The sequence below is a fragment of the Podarcis vaucheri genome, assembly GCF_965113315.1.
Source record: "Podarcis vaucheri genome assembly, chromosome: 15".
In the NCBI taxonomy this organism is placed as follows: domain Eukaryota; kingdom Metazoa; phylum Chordata; class Lepidosauria; order Squamata; family Lacertidae; genus Podarcis; species Podarcis vaucheri.
In genome coordinates, this window is record NC_138753.1 from 25,949,204 (window position 1) to 25,962,296 (window position 13,093).

Sequence of the window (13,093 nt, forward strand, 5' to 3'; positions counted from 1 at the left end):
AGCCAGGCAAGTCACTATGCATTGACCTCCATTGCTTATCTAATTATGTCCCTAATGTTCAAATCACCCACTAATAAGAAGGTTATCATCAGTGTGAGAGGATAGCTGCTTAGACTATCCCCCAAACCCCGGGATTATTTCCTGAGAGTGACATCTTCCTCCCAGAGACCATTATTCGCGGTAACAGCAGAGAAGCTTTCGCCTTGCGAACCGGGTGCAGGTATCACAACCCTGAAGGCCTTAGCTACTAACCTCTGGCTTTCTCAGCTTCTTAAGGTCAACCACCATGGCCTCAAGGGAACAAAATCATTCCCTGTGGGCCAGGAGCTTATTGCTCTGAACACCTACCCACAACTGCATCCAGCATGCAGATAGTCGTATAGTCCCCACACTTGATCTTGCATGTATAGCAAGCTTAGTTATTGAAGCCTATCCATGTCTTAGTGACAGGATCTCCTCCTAGGGAGCAGTGGGCCAGAAATAGTTCCACCAAAGAATCAGAGCTCATGTTCTAGTAAGTAAGTTGTGGTCATTGATGACTTACATCATGGTAGAAAACATGGTCCATGTGAATTTTCAGGATTGGTGCTGAATAAGATTGCTCAACCTCTGTCACAAGATGGCTGTCTCTTTGCTCCATGGTTTATTTTCTGTTGCTGTTTGCAAGTTTTTGTGGGCTTCTTTAAAACCTGATAAAACAAAAACCTGTGAGATGTTCTGTTGTGAGCACACATTTGAGTCAGGGTCTCTGTTATCACCAACTGAAACTCAGAAAACTCTGGTCATTATTCAGTACTGATTTAAACTTAAAAACAAGTTCTCTGGAAACCAAATGTTCTGGCATTGGTGGTCTTAGAAGAGACTAGGTGAATTTGAAGCCATGCTTCTTTAATTTCTAAGGTGCTTATTTAATTTCTAAAATGATGATTACGTCTCTATGTGAATCCTGCCTATCTGACCTAGAAACACTTTCCCATCATTGCCTTATTCCAGATGTATGAGGGCAGATTGTTGTTAGTGGTAAGAGAAAAGCACTGCATACGTTCAGGAATACTGTATTATTTTGCTGGATTTTTATTGCAGCAGTATAGGCTTAAATGGAGCACTAGTTGTACAAGAAAGTTATGGAAGCTCTTTGGAGAAAGATGTTGAAGCATTGTTTTGAGCTGGCTTTAATCTACTTAATCCACCTTCGTGTGTGGTGGCAGGATAGGATAACCCTTTGGGTGCCTTCCAGACTTCCATTTGGTTTGGGCAAAAATATGGCAGATGATGGATGATACAGCTAAATGAAACTTCCTCATATACCATGTATCTCAGGCATGCGTTACAGTATAATGCTTCCAAGCACATGGTTTGAATAATGAATAATTGTGCGTTAAAAATTGCTGCAGATGGACTGTTCTGGGTAGCTTCAATTTCAGAGCAGCATTTTTGGTTTACTAGAGCCAGTGTGGTGTATAGGTGCTAGAATGTTGGATGAAGATCCGGGAGACACTAATTCCAAGTCCTCACACAGACATGAAGGTCACTGGGTAATCTTGGGCCAGTTGCCATCTCCCAGGATTGTTGGGATTAAAATGGTGGTTGTGGGGAAACCCATGTATGCCACCCTGAGTTCTATGCAAGTAGAGATAAAATACAAGAAGCAGAGATAAAATACAATAAGGAAATAAATGAGAGCTCTTCTGGGAAAGCACAATGATATGTGGCAATTTTATTTATAGTCTGTTGTCATAATGTTCTCCCTGCTAGATGTAACCATGTACAGTGGTACCTCAGGTTACAAACACCTTGAGTTACAAACACTTTGGGTTACAGACTCCGCTAACCCAGAAGTAGTACCTCGGGTTAAGAACTTTACCTCAGGATGAGAACAGAAATCGTGCAGCGGGAGGCCCCATTAGCTAAAGTGGTACCTCAGGTTAAGAACGGTTTCAGGTTCAGAATGGACCTCCGGAACTAATTAAGTTTGTAACCAGAGGTACCACTGTAAATCGTTCACACCAGTTTCTGCGTAGCCTAAATTGGGAGAATTTCAGTTATACCTTTCATACCTCCACAGCAGGATGGGGTAAACTCCAGGAGTCCGTTGCTGGTTTTGAGGATGTTGTGTGTTGTGGTATTGTACTCCTTAAATATCCTCCAATATGGCAGTGTGGCCCTCTAGATTCTATCCCTGACCATTGGCAGTGCTGGCTGGGGCTGATGGGAGTTGGAATCCAACAATGTATAGAGGGCCAAAGATTCCCCACTCCTTCTTTAAAGGTCAAATCTTACTGTGCATACTTGTGTTAAGTATATATCACATGCTCCTCTGGCATAGTATGGAAGGCAGAATTCCTTGGTTCTGGCTCACTACGAGGAAGGTAGCCTGATGTGTAGTACTCCTTGTTTTCTGTGCCCTGAAGTATGAAATGTGAGCAAGTCCCTGCTGTCCCTTCTTTGCATACTGTATCTTCAGTGCTTAGCAGAAAATCCCATGGGAGGAAATTCCAGTTTGCAAGGACAAAGCTCATGTTCTTTTATTTTTGATCAGTTTCTCTTTCTGCAGTGGTGGTAGTTAGATTATATCTGTGTAGTGTAAATGAGATTTCCTGTAATTCAAGGGTGCGGAACCTTTTTCACTCAAAGGCTGCATTCCCTTGCAGCCAGCCTTCTAGGGGGAGCGTGCCGATGGGGGTGGACCCCAAAGTGGTGTTGCTAAAGTGGGCAGGGCCAGAACTGGTAGTGGGCAGGGCTAACTCACACATCCACAAAGCCTGCGCCCCCATTCATTTTTTTCCTCACCCAAACTTCCATTTACTAGGTGTACAACTTCCCACCACCACAATTATGGTTGGAAGTTCATCCCCCCTCCAAGTCTCATTGTAATGTGGGTGCATTTTCAGTATAGAAGTCATAGGCCAACCTTTCCCTCCCCGACTGCAGCCCATCAAATGTATTTCACACCAAATACAGGTTTCAAGAAACCCTCCTGTTGGGTTTGGTTGGTGGTGGGGCAAGGAGGGGACGTTCTGGACCAAGTCTGGAGTCTCTGTGGGCCAGTGGTTCCTCATCTCTTCTGTAACACAGTGGTAATTATATTTAATGAGGTTAAGTACCAATAATATGGGGACGCGGATGGCTCTGTGGTCTAAACCACAGAGCCTAGGGCTTGTCGATTGGAAGGTTTGCAGTTCTAATCCCCGCAACGGGGTGAGCTCCCGTTGTTCAGTCCCAGCTCCTGCCCACCTAGCAGTTCAAAAGCACGTCAGGTGCAAGTAGATAAATAGGTACCACTTCAGCGGGAAGGTAAACGTCATTTCCGTGCGCTGCTCTGGTTCGCCAAAAGCAGCTTAGTCATGCTGGGCACATGACCCGGAAGCTGTCTGCAGACAAATGTTGGCTCCCTCAGCCTATAGAGCGAGATGCGTGCGCAACCCCAGAGTCGTCCGCGGCTGAACTTAACGGGCAGGGGTGACTTTACATTTACCAATAATATTGTATTTCTATAATTGCTGAACATTGTGTGAATGTTCTTAGCCAGCTGCATGTATACAAGTAGAAAGGGGCAAGGCCATCAGTGTGAAGGGAGATAATGCCTTTGTGTTTTCATTTTACCCCCCAATGTTTCAACCATGGAGGTGTTGGAATGGTATCTTTATGAAGTACACTGAAATAAACGCTCTTGAATAAGGTAACAAACTTGAACCTTTTTGATTAAAAACTTGCCTTTAAAAATCTATGAAAAAGCTCACTTTCAATACCGTATCCAAGGAATGGCTTAATAAGCTGTATATGCTGGCAGTTGTATCATATCAAATTAAATACACCCCTACACACACACACACACACACACACACACACACCAGTGTAATTTTTTTAATTAAAAAACTGTTGGTAGGGTTTATTTTTTCATTAGGCAAAGAACTGGATGCAGTGGAGGTGACTAACAAAAAGCTGTTCATCTTTTTAAGAATAAGTTATTCTTTATGTACCTCCTGCAGATCAAGAATGTAGTTACATCATCCAGGAACTGGATAGAATCAGAATTCATTCCAGAAATCGTGACTCAAATTTGGCTTCATGTCTAGAACTATTTCCTTGCTGATCTACGTTAGACATTTTAGAAAGGGCAAAGTGACACTGCAGCAATAAGGAGATAAAATCATTGTTAACTTACTGTCACTATTATAATTTGTAGGCACTTGGTGGTGATTCAAGTTGTCAAGGGTGAGGAAGGGCCTAGCTTGGTAGAAAGGGAGCTCGTTGGTTGCCAAGAAGAGGAGCTAGAATAAAGTTCACTGGCTTGTGGTAATGAGACCTCCAATGATTGGAGAACAGAGGAGGAGGTGGCTGGCTGATGATGCCATCTTGTTTGTTTAGTGGCTTGGCTTTTAAGCTGAACTTGCAGCAGTTTGGTTTTTTTAAAGTCTGTTTTAGTCTGTCTGTATTTTCTCTAAAACTTTATCGTTGAGCTGTGCTTGTCAGTGCCCTGGGTGTTGGTCAGTCAAATGTCTACCAAAACTTTGTGTAAGAGCCAAAAAGGAAAACTGGTGTTGATAACAAGACAGCAAATAAAAATGAAATTGCCTTTTGCAGGCAAAAGACTTCCTTGTTTTTTGCCATGTATTTAATTGGGTGATTTAAAAGAAAATAAATTTGCCATATAACCATTGAAATGGAGCCCTACTTCATGTCATGTATTAAGTACAGTACTCAAAACTGCTGCTTAGCTTTCTGGCGTTTGCCATTTCACCTGGACACTTAGACATTTGTATAGTCAATAATATTTGTACATTTGCAAAGGGTCTTTCCAACAGCATCTTCTGTTTCTTAAGTTGACCTCAATGTCTCTCTCTCCAGCTCTTCTACCTGAAACTTTAAAAAATCATTTCAATCCCTTCCTTTGCTGCCAGCCTTCAGTCATCTGATAATTATAAGGAGTCTGTTCTGCAGTAATGTATCATCAGATCTCTCCATCAGTATTTGGCTATTTCACTTGGGAGAAGAAACCTACAAATTGCCATATTCTAAATACACCTTCTGCTAAACATAAGATATGAATCAGACCAAAGGCATTCTTTTCTCACAGTTGCCAAACAGATGCCAATGGGAAACCTGCAAGTAGGGCATTATAGCATTCTCCTGCATATGATCCTCAGCAACTGGTATTCAAAGCAGTGTTAGAAACTCAGATATATAAGTTAGGGACCAAATGGCTCCTTAAACCAAGGTTACAGTTTCCAAAATGGAAAGTCTACTTGCCATTTTGGGGCAAGATGGCTCTTAAGTCTTCTTTTTCAAATGATGGACTGGGTATGATTGATTATCAGTTAAACACCTGGCTGGTTCAGATGACAACCTTGAGCTGGTTTAAGAACTTTGAGAACTGAAAAAAGAAAAGTCACATTATCTAGGGACAGTCCACATATATATTGGCCTATTCCTACCTCTTTTTCTTAATGATGACACACACCATTCATAACGTAAGAATATCCTTCACAACTGTGAGCACAGCAGTGCGGTGGTGTAAGTGAAGACAAGCCACGATAGTTAACTAGAATGTCGTTCGCTGCTGCTGCTCAGGCTGCACAGAAAAGCATTTTGGTTCCTGAAATTCATTCTGATCATGCACATAAAATATAACTGATAGTATTCTACAGGATGTCGGACGTGGGTGACGCTGTGGGTTAAACCACAGAGCCTAGGACTTGCCAATCAGAAGGTCGGCGGTTCAAATCCCCGCGACGGGGTGAGCTCCCATTGCTTGGTCCCTCCTCCTGCCAACCTAGCAGTTCGAAAGCAAGTCAAAATGCAAGTAGATCAATAGGTACCACTTCAGCGGGAAGGTAAACGGCGTTTCCGTGCGCTGCTCTGGTTTGCCAGAAGTGGCTTTGTCATGCTGGCCACATGACCTGGAAGCTGTACGCCGGCTCCCTCAGCCAATAAAGCGAGATGAGCGTCGCAACACCAGAGTCGGTCACGACTGGACCTAATGGTCAGGGGTCCCTTTACCTATTCTACAGGATGGGGTATTAGTGTGAAAAAAACAGTCAAGATCCAATGATCTCCAGGCATTCACCTCCAGATGGTGGAGATGTCAGGTGCCATACAAGTGCCCAGGCATCTTCACTTGGTTGCAAGTGGTCAATAGCCAGGTGCAAGATGCACCTGGCTAATTTTGGACGCTAATTCAAAGGCATGTTGCCTCTGACAGTGGAAGTAGAGAACATAGCTCTCATGGCTAGTAGTCCTTGACTGCTTCTTCTCTGTGGTTTGTTTAATTCCCTTTTAAAGCTCTCCAAGCTGGTGGCCAGCACTATATTTTGTGGCAGCAAATTCCATAATTATTCAATAGCTTGGTTATTTGGTCATAGAAATGAGGAAACCATGAGAGGGGTGTACATGAAGCAAATGGGCAAGGAATATATGAGGTCCCATTTATGTGGTTTCCCCCATTACTCCAAATGAAATTTAACCAATACTTGTTTGCTATGGTTATGCTGTTTTTATACAATGCCCTCAGGGTCAGAATGGTCAACTTCATTCCCCGTCAGAAATCCTAAGCATGTCAGTCTCATAAGACATTGAATTGAGTCGTGAATAATGCTGTGATTGTGCTGCTATGGACTTAAAACTTATTTTACAGTGTGAATCCCTGTTGACAGCGGAACATGTTGCTCTTGGCCAAGATTCAGAGCAGAGAATTTCTGTCCTCAGCTTTGCTTTTACAAGTGGTCTGTAGTTGGACTGTGCACAGGGCACTTTAAAAAATAAAGAACTAGTAAAGCAACATGTCCTGCTGCCACCAAGGCTTCATTGAAATAGGGATATTTCTTAGGTGCATAGTTATCTGAAAAGAAGTTAATTGCGACTATGAAACTGTCCAATTTAACTGCTTATTGTATCCATTAATCATAGTGCTAATTACTTTTATTGCTTCCCACAACTGAGTGACCTGAAGTTATTTCTAAGAATAAAATACAGTAACACAGTAAAAAAAAAGGAATAAATGTAATCAGAGTAAAAACATCAGATCAGATATATTGAGTTAAACCAGCCTGCCTTGAACATTTAAAGATGTCATTCCTACTCCACATTAACATAATCAGAATGAAAACTGGTATCGTCATGGTCCAGAAATTTATGTAAGAGAACATAGCTTGCAGTTTTTTTTCAGTTTTAGGGATACCACCACCAAACATCCCCAGACTTTCAGAGTGTCATTCAGTACCTGGGAATCTTGTTCTGGGGTTCCTAAGTCAGCCTCCCATTTTATGTACAGTGAGGGGGGAAAGTATTTGATCCCCTGCTAAATTTGCCAATTTGCCCTCAGACGAAGAAGTGACCAGTCCATAATTTTAATGGTAGTTTTATTGCAGCTGTGAGAGACAGAATAACAACAGGAAAACCCCCAGAATCCCAGAAGACAAAAGTCAGAGATTGATGTGCATTACAATGAGTGAATTAAGTATTTGATCCCCTATCAACCAGCCAGATGTCAGGCTACTTAGTATCTTCACTGTATGTAACAAGCTGAGATTAGAATACCTTTTTCCCTCACTGTATGTATTATGTATGTATGTATTTCCCACCTTTGCCCTAATGTCCCAGGGCAGATTGTAGCATTAAAACGCAATATTAAAAACAATTTAAAACAACATGCAACCAAAAACATACACCCCAAGTATTAAAAGCCAGGGTAAAGAGCTGCATCTTCAGCATTCTTCAAAAGCTGTATAATGAAGGTGCCAGAAACAGCTTTGTGGGGAGAGCGTTCCACAGCTTAGCAGCCACCAGTATAGAAAATAAATAGATAAATAGATAAAAACAACTTTCCTCTTCTTCCCAGGTGATGATTATCCTTTTATCTCACTTCCTAATTCCAGGTCCCCAAAAGTTCTAATTAGAACTAGAAGATACTTGACTTCCCAAATGCCATACATATCTAATCTTGAAATACCAAAATAGCGAAGGTCTTTCACCTTGGCCCATTGTCAGGCCCTCCCTTCAGCAATTCAAGAAGGCTGTTATAGGAAGATACCATATGAGGAGAGGAAATGCCCGTGTGGCTCTGGGCAGCAGGAAACAACGGAGCATGCCCTTCTTCATTGCCCGTATTATATAGACATTCGAGCCAGGTTTATCCAGCCCATCCTTTATAGATTCCCAGGGTGATCAGAACAACACAACATCTCCCTATTACTACAAGACAAAAGCCCACAAGTCACATATTCAGTCCCCAGATTCTGTATAGCTGTTTTAACTGGTCTTTTAAAATTCTTCTTATTAGTTTTTATTCACCCATTATTTATGCTTAATCAAGTATTCTATGTATATGTTCTAATTCATGGTTGGTTTTTGCTCTCATTTATTTAATTATTTGCTTAGATTCATACTATTTATTTAGATGTTTTGCTTATGCTGGTCTGTGACCAAATAAAGTAAATTCAATCATTCACTTCCTAATTCCTTCCATCTTACCCTACTATCCTCCCCCACCAAGTTTTTGGTGCTTGCGGTGACCCAGCCAGAAGGCTATGTCATGACCAGGAAATGGAGCAGGCACATGAGGAGGTATTCTACAGGCAGTAGCACTGAGGCCCACCTGAAAATCTTGGGCCATGATTTTAAAAACATTTTATCAGTTGATGTGCTTTGCAGTATTGGCTTATTCCAAATTTTTCCACATGTTTGACTACTCCACATAGGAGCGTGCTGCTGATACAGGAAACTGTCTTGCTTCCAAGTGAAAGGCCTCTTTGTTCCAGCTATTGTTCTCTCTAAGGTCTAAGGAGATTTCTAGTTTCTGCTGAATTACCCTAAATAAAACTACATAAGGAAGGTGAAATGTGCCTGTAATATAAGTGTAAAGCAGCAGCATTGAGGCTTCTCAGAATAAAATATTAGGGAAAAGAAGTTTAGATGTAACAAACCAACTAGCTGGTTTATACATAACAGGATGTTATGGTTTGTTTAAGCCATCATTTATTTACATACCACACGTTAACCACAAACAAACAAACAGTGGCTTGATTCTCCAGACTTTACTTTCTAGCTGCTATTGCTTCATGCCTTTGTAGTTTATTAAGTGTCATCAGTGGTCACAGGGCACTGGGTTCAAACACAGTGCCAAACCATAGTTAAAATTGATCAGGCCCTGTTTTGCGCAGAAGCTGCTTTGGTTGCCCTGTATGTTGGGAGAGAGATAGGGGAAATTTGTCCTTGCTAATTCTCCTCAACAACATACTATGGCTTCAGATTGTGGTTTGTTGGCTGTAAGCAAACCATGGTTAAGCTGCTGGGCAGGGTTCGTACATAACACTTGTTGTAAGTTGTTGGCATCCGTCTGTCTTGAGAAACAATGGAAGAGTGCTAATAAGCCAGGCCAAAGGAAGGTGCAGTTGCTGATTTTCGAGTGTAAAGTTGGAAAATGTGCATATCAAGTACAGTATTTCCTCTTTGTACTGAATTTGTTTATTTTATTTTTTTAATCTTACATACCATCCATCAGAAGGCTGCAGGTTAAGTGTATGACTAAACATGGTTGCTAGAGGTTTGCTTCGTGTTTCCCCCTTAAGATGTCTTCCCCGCCTGCATATATTGGTAAATCGGCTCTTTCACTTGGTCTTACAATATCCCTAATAAGCAAGCCGTCATCCTTGGAGAAAAGCTGCAGCTTAAATTATTATCTTGCAGTCGGCTCTTCCAAATCTCCTTAAGAGCAAGGTCCAGCTGGTATGTAAAAATGCCTGTGGTGAGCAGTAGCTGCTTGTCATCATCACCTTCTAGTTGGCTTCTGTCTAGAATCCTGTTCAATTGTACTTGTAATACAAGTTAACACCCAACAGTTCTATCCCAGCTGGAAATTTTATATATACTACTGAAAGCCGAAAAGCACCAACAGCATTTGGAAGCTTGGTTTCCTAAAGCAAATGGTCAGGCTAGGTTTTAATTGCCTTGCAACCTCCTTTAGCATCAATCTTTGCTATGCCTTCATCACAGCCTAACCTATAGTTCTGCCTTTGTCCCTGTCTGTATTTTAATGTTTCTGTTTCTGCTGTAGCATCTAATGCATTATAGATGCTAAATAAATGTATATTGGTGATTTTAGGCAGGAACCATAGCCCAGAACAGAACAATTCTGATACAGGAACATGATGTAAAGTTGGAGTGTCAAACATCAACCTGTTTATCTGGCTCTTTAGTGTCCCCAGTATTTATTTCCTTTTAAAATATTTCAACTCTGCCTTTTGGCCCAAAGACCTACAAGGCAGCTCACAATGCCAATAAAAGCAGTCTGCAATAATAAAACATAAAGGATAAAATGAGAACTGGAACAGAATTTCGCAGGACAGAGTCATGACATAAAAGACAAGGGAAACTAATGAATTGCAGTGGAGTAAAAAGATCTTAAATGCTTATCTGAATACCAATAATAAGGTGACTAATTAGACTCCTAGTGGAAGAGAATTCCACAACCTGTGGGCAGTGTACAAAATTTGACCAGGCGCCAGGCACATTTTGCACTTGGCTATTGGCAACTTGTGACCAAATGAAGATGCCCTGGAGCCAGGATAGAGGCATATGCTTGGGATCCTTGGATGTTGACTGTTTTCACACTAACAAGACATCCTGTAGAATTCTATCCCTGATATTTTATCTGAACAATCAGAAATAATTTCAGGAACCAAAGAGTCGTCTGGCCCCAAAATGGAAACTAGAAATTTGTTTCGGTGACTGTAGACCTGGTTTAAGGAGTCATTTGATGCCTAGCTTATATATATGAGATTCTAACACTACAGCGAAAGTGCTGGTCCTGCATCCTGGCCAGTTCAGCAGCATGTAGAGGAAGATGACAAACTCAAAGAGTGGGCTGCTCCATGTGGGAAAAGACAGCCATTTAACATTGTCTATGTAATCATGTAGCACACCAATGGAAAACCTTTTCAGCTCAAGGACTGCATTCCCTTCTGGGAGCCCCATGCCAGTAGGGGCAAAAGTGGACACAGCAATTAATATACATTTACCTTTGTACAGTACGTTAACATGTGCCTCTCTTTGCTCCATTCGGACAAGCAGGAGGCATCATCAGAATGCAAAGACACATTCCAGGCAGGCAAAAATATTTCAGTTGAAAGTAAGGAAAATATATTTGTACAGGCTCTGCGGCATCAAGCACAAGGTCCAGAAATCAAGATTCCAAGGTACATGAGCAAGGCAAGAGTTTCATAACTGAATGGAAGCTATGAAGATACCCTAACAGTTGACACTCCCCACCCAGCATGCAGGACTCTCCTGCCCTATGAGCATAGCTGTCAACTTTCAGATTTGAAAATAAGGGATCAGCAGCCTCGAAAATAAGGGATCAGCAGCCTCACCTGTCCCGGGGACAGTCTACGGGATATCTAACAATCCAGGATAGCAGCGGGAAACAGTGCTGGAATAAGGGAATTTCCCACAAAAAAAGGGAAGGTTGACAGCTATGCCTTATGAGTCTGCTACTTGCAAGCATACACACTCACTCTGGGTGTGTGCTTCTGATGTCACCTGAGCATGGCAGCTGGTTCAGCTCTGCCCCCTGCTCTTGCCACCTCCTGTTCAGCACCACCCCAATGAGTCTCTGTGCTTGGCAGGAGGGGTGGGGGGAGAGAGCTGGCAGATATGCTTCCTCCTCCGACATCTATAGACACAAGGGGAGGAACTCGGCTCCTTCCTCCTGCGTCTCTGGCTGCCAAATCATGCCAGGAACTGCTGGAACCAAGAGGCTCATGTCATGCCTAATAATGACCTGACTTGACCTGGCTTCTCCAGCTGATGCACAAGCTAAAGCGGTGCGAAGGGACTCTTAATACTGGCTGTGACATCCCTGCTACACACTACATATTTCAAGCGCTTTCAGGGCCAAGAAGCCACAAACAGCAGGCCTGAGTGCTTCATCACAGGTATAGAAAATACAGTGTATTGTGGAACCTTAAAGACTAACAATTTTGTTTCATAGATTCTAGCCCAGGAAAGCTTAGGCTGTAATAAAAATTGTTAACTTTTAAGGTGCCACAAGACTGTGTTGTTTTTATTGCTACAGACTAACACAGCTACCTGTATGGAAAATGTAGAAATGGCCCTAGCATTACTGTTTGAACTGCCATTGGTACTTATTGGAAACTTCAGTCTACAGGGCAGCCAGGGTACTCGTGTTGTGGAGAGAGGCAGATAGTGGCCTAGCAGTGGATCCTCTTTCAAAGACGTTCTTTCTTCCCTAACTTGGCAATGTTTTCACTGCCTGGGGTATAGGCAAGGAAGTAAACATTGGCAGGGGGCACTTGGTGGAATCAATAAGAGGAATTTGAAGGGCTGAGGTTCATCTAATCGAGTCAAAATTGATATTTTTGGCGAAAAAGTACAGATGCAACACTTAGACATTTGCTTGGTGGGAAAATGGATATTTCCTATCTTTCGCATCCCCAATGCAAAGTTTGTGTCTGATAAATTGTGTGGTCTTCATAGCTCATCTGGTTAATGGAAAAGGACACAATAAGCAAAAAATGTGAGGGTGCAAGGAAAGATGCTTTTCTGACAGCATGTCAATGAACTAATCCTGTCAAAATTGCCCTGCTTAGTTTGAGGCTTCCCAAACCTGTCGCTATTGAGAAATTAAATTTTCTAGGCCAGCTCTGTTTGGCCCACTGCAATTACATAACCTGTTTGACTAAAATCTGTAAGTAAAACCATTAATCAGATCTTACGATGAGATTATTACAAACAGAAGCAGGGCTTGCAGCCATCATTACATCATCTCCCTTCATTTACATTAAAAGCAAATGCTTTTTGTGTGAATTCATCTGAGCTTTAGTGCAGGGAAATTCCTATCTTGGTATTAGTACCAGAGCCCTGTGTTTATACAATACTGCTTATAAAAGTGTATTTTTCAAGCTAGAATGCCCATGTCTAGTTAATTAAGTATATTTTAAAAGGAAAAGGGAATTTCTATTCCCAAAGTATGTGGCAGATATATTTTTCCAAAATGCTTTCAAAGGCAATTTTAAATAATTAGCATTAAAAAAAAATTAATTCAAGTCACCATTATGTTACTCATCAAAACCTGTAC

The 13,093-nt window shown here is 41.8% G+C and overlaps 1 protein-coding gene and 1 long non-coding RNA gene across 2 annotated transcripts in view; both read left to right on the forward strand.

Moving 5' to 3' along the window:
• The window catches only part of SIK2 (salt inducible kinase 2), an 80,529-nt gene that overhangs the window by 20,045 nt on the left and 47,391 nt on the right, over positions 1 to 13,093 (forward strand).
• Positions 3,353 to 6,766, forward strand: LOC309520360. The gene is made up of 2 exons (XR_014214234.1): positions 3,353 to 5,881; positions 6,109 to 6,766. It is a non-coding gene; the product is annotated as an uncharacterized lncRNA (long non-coding RNA).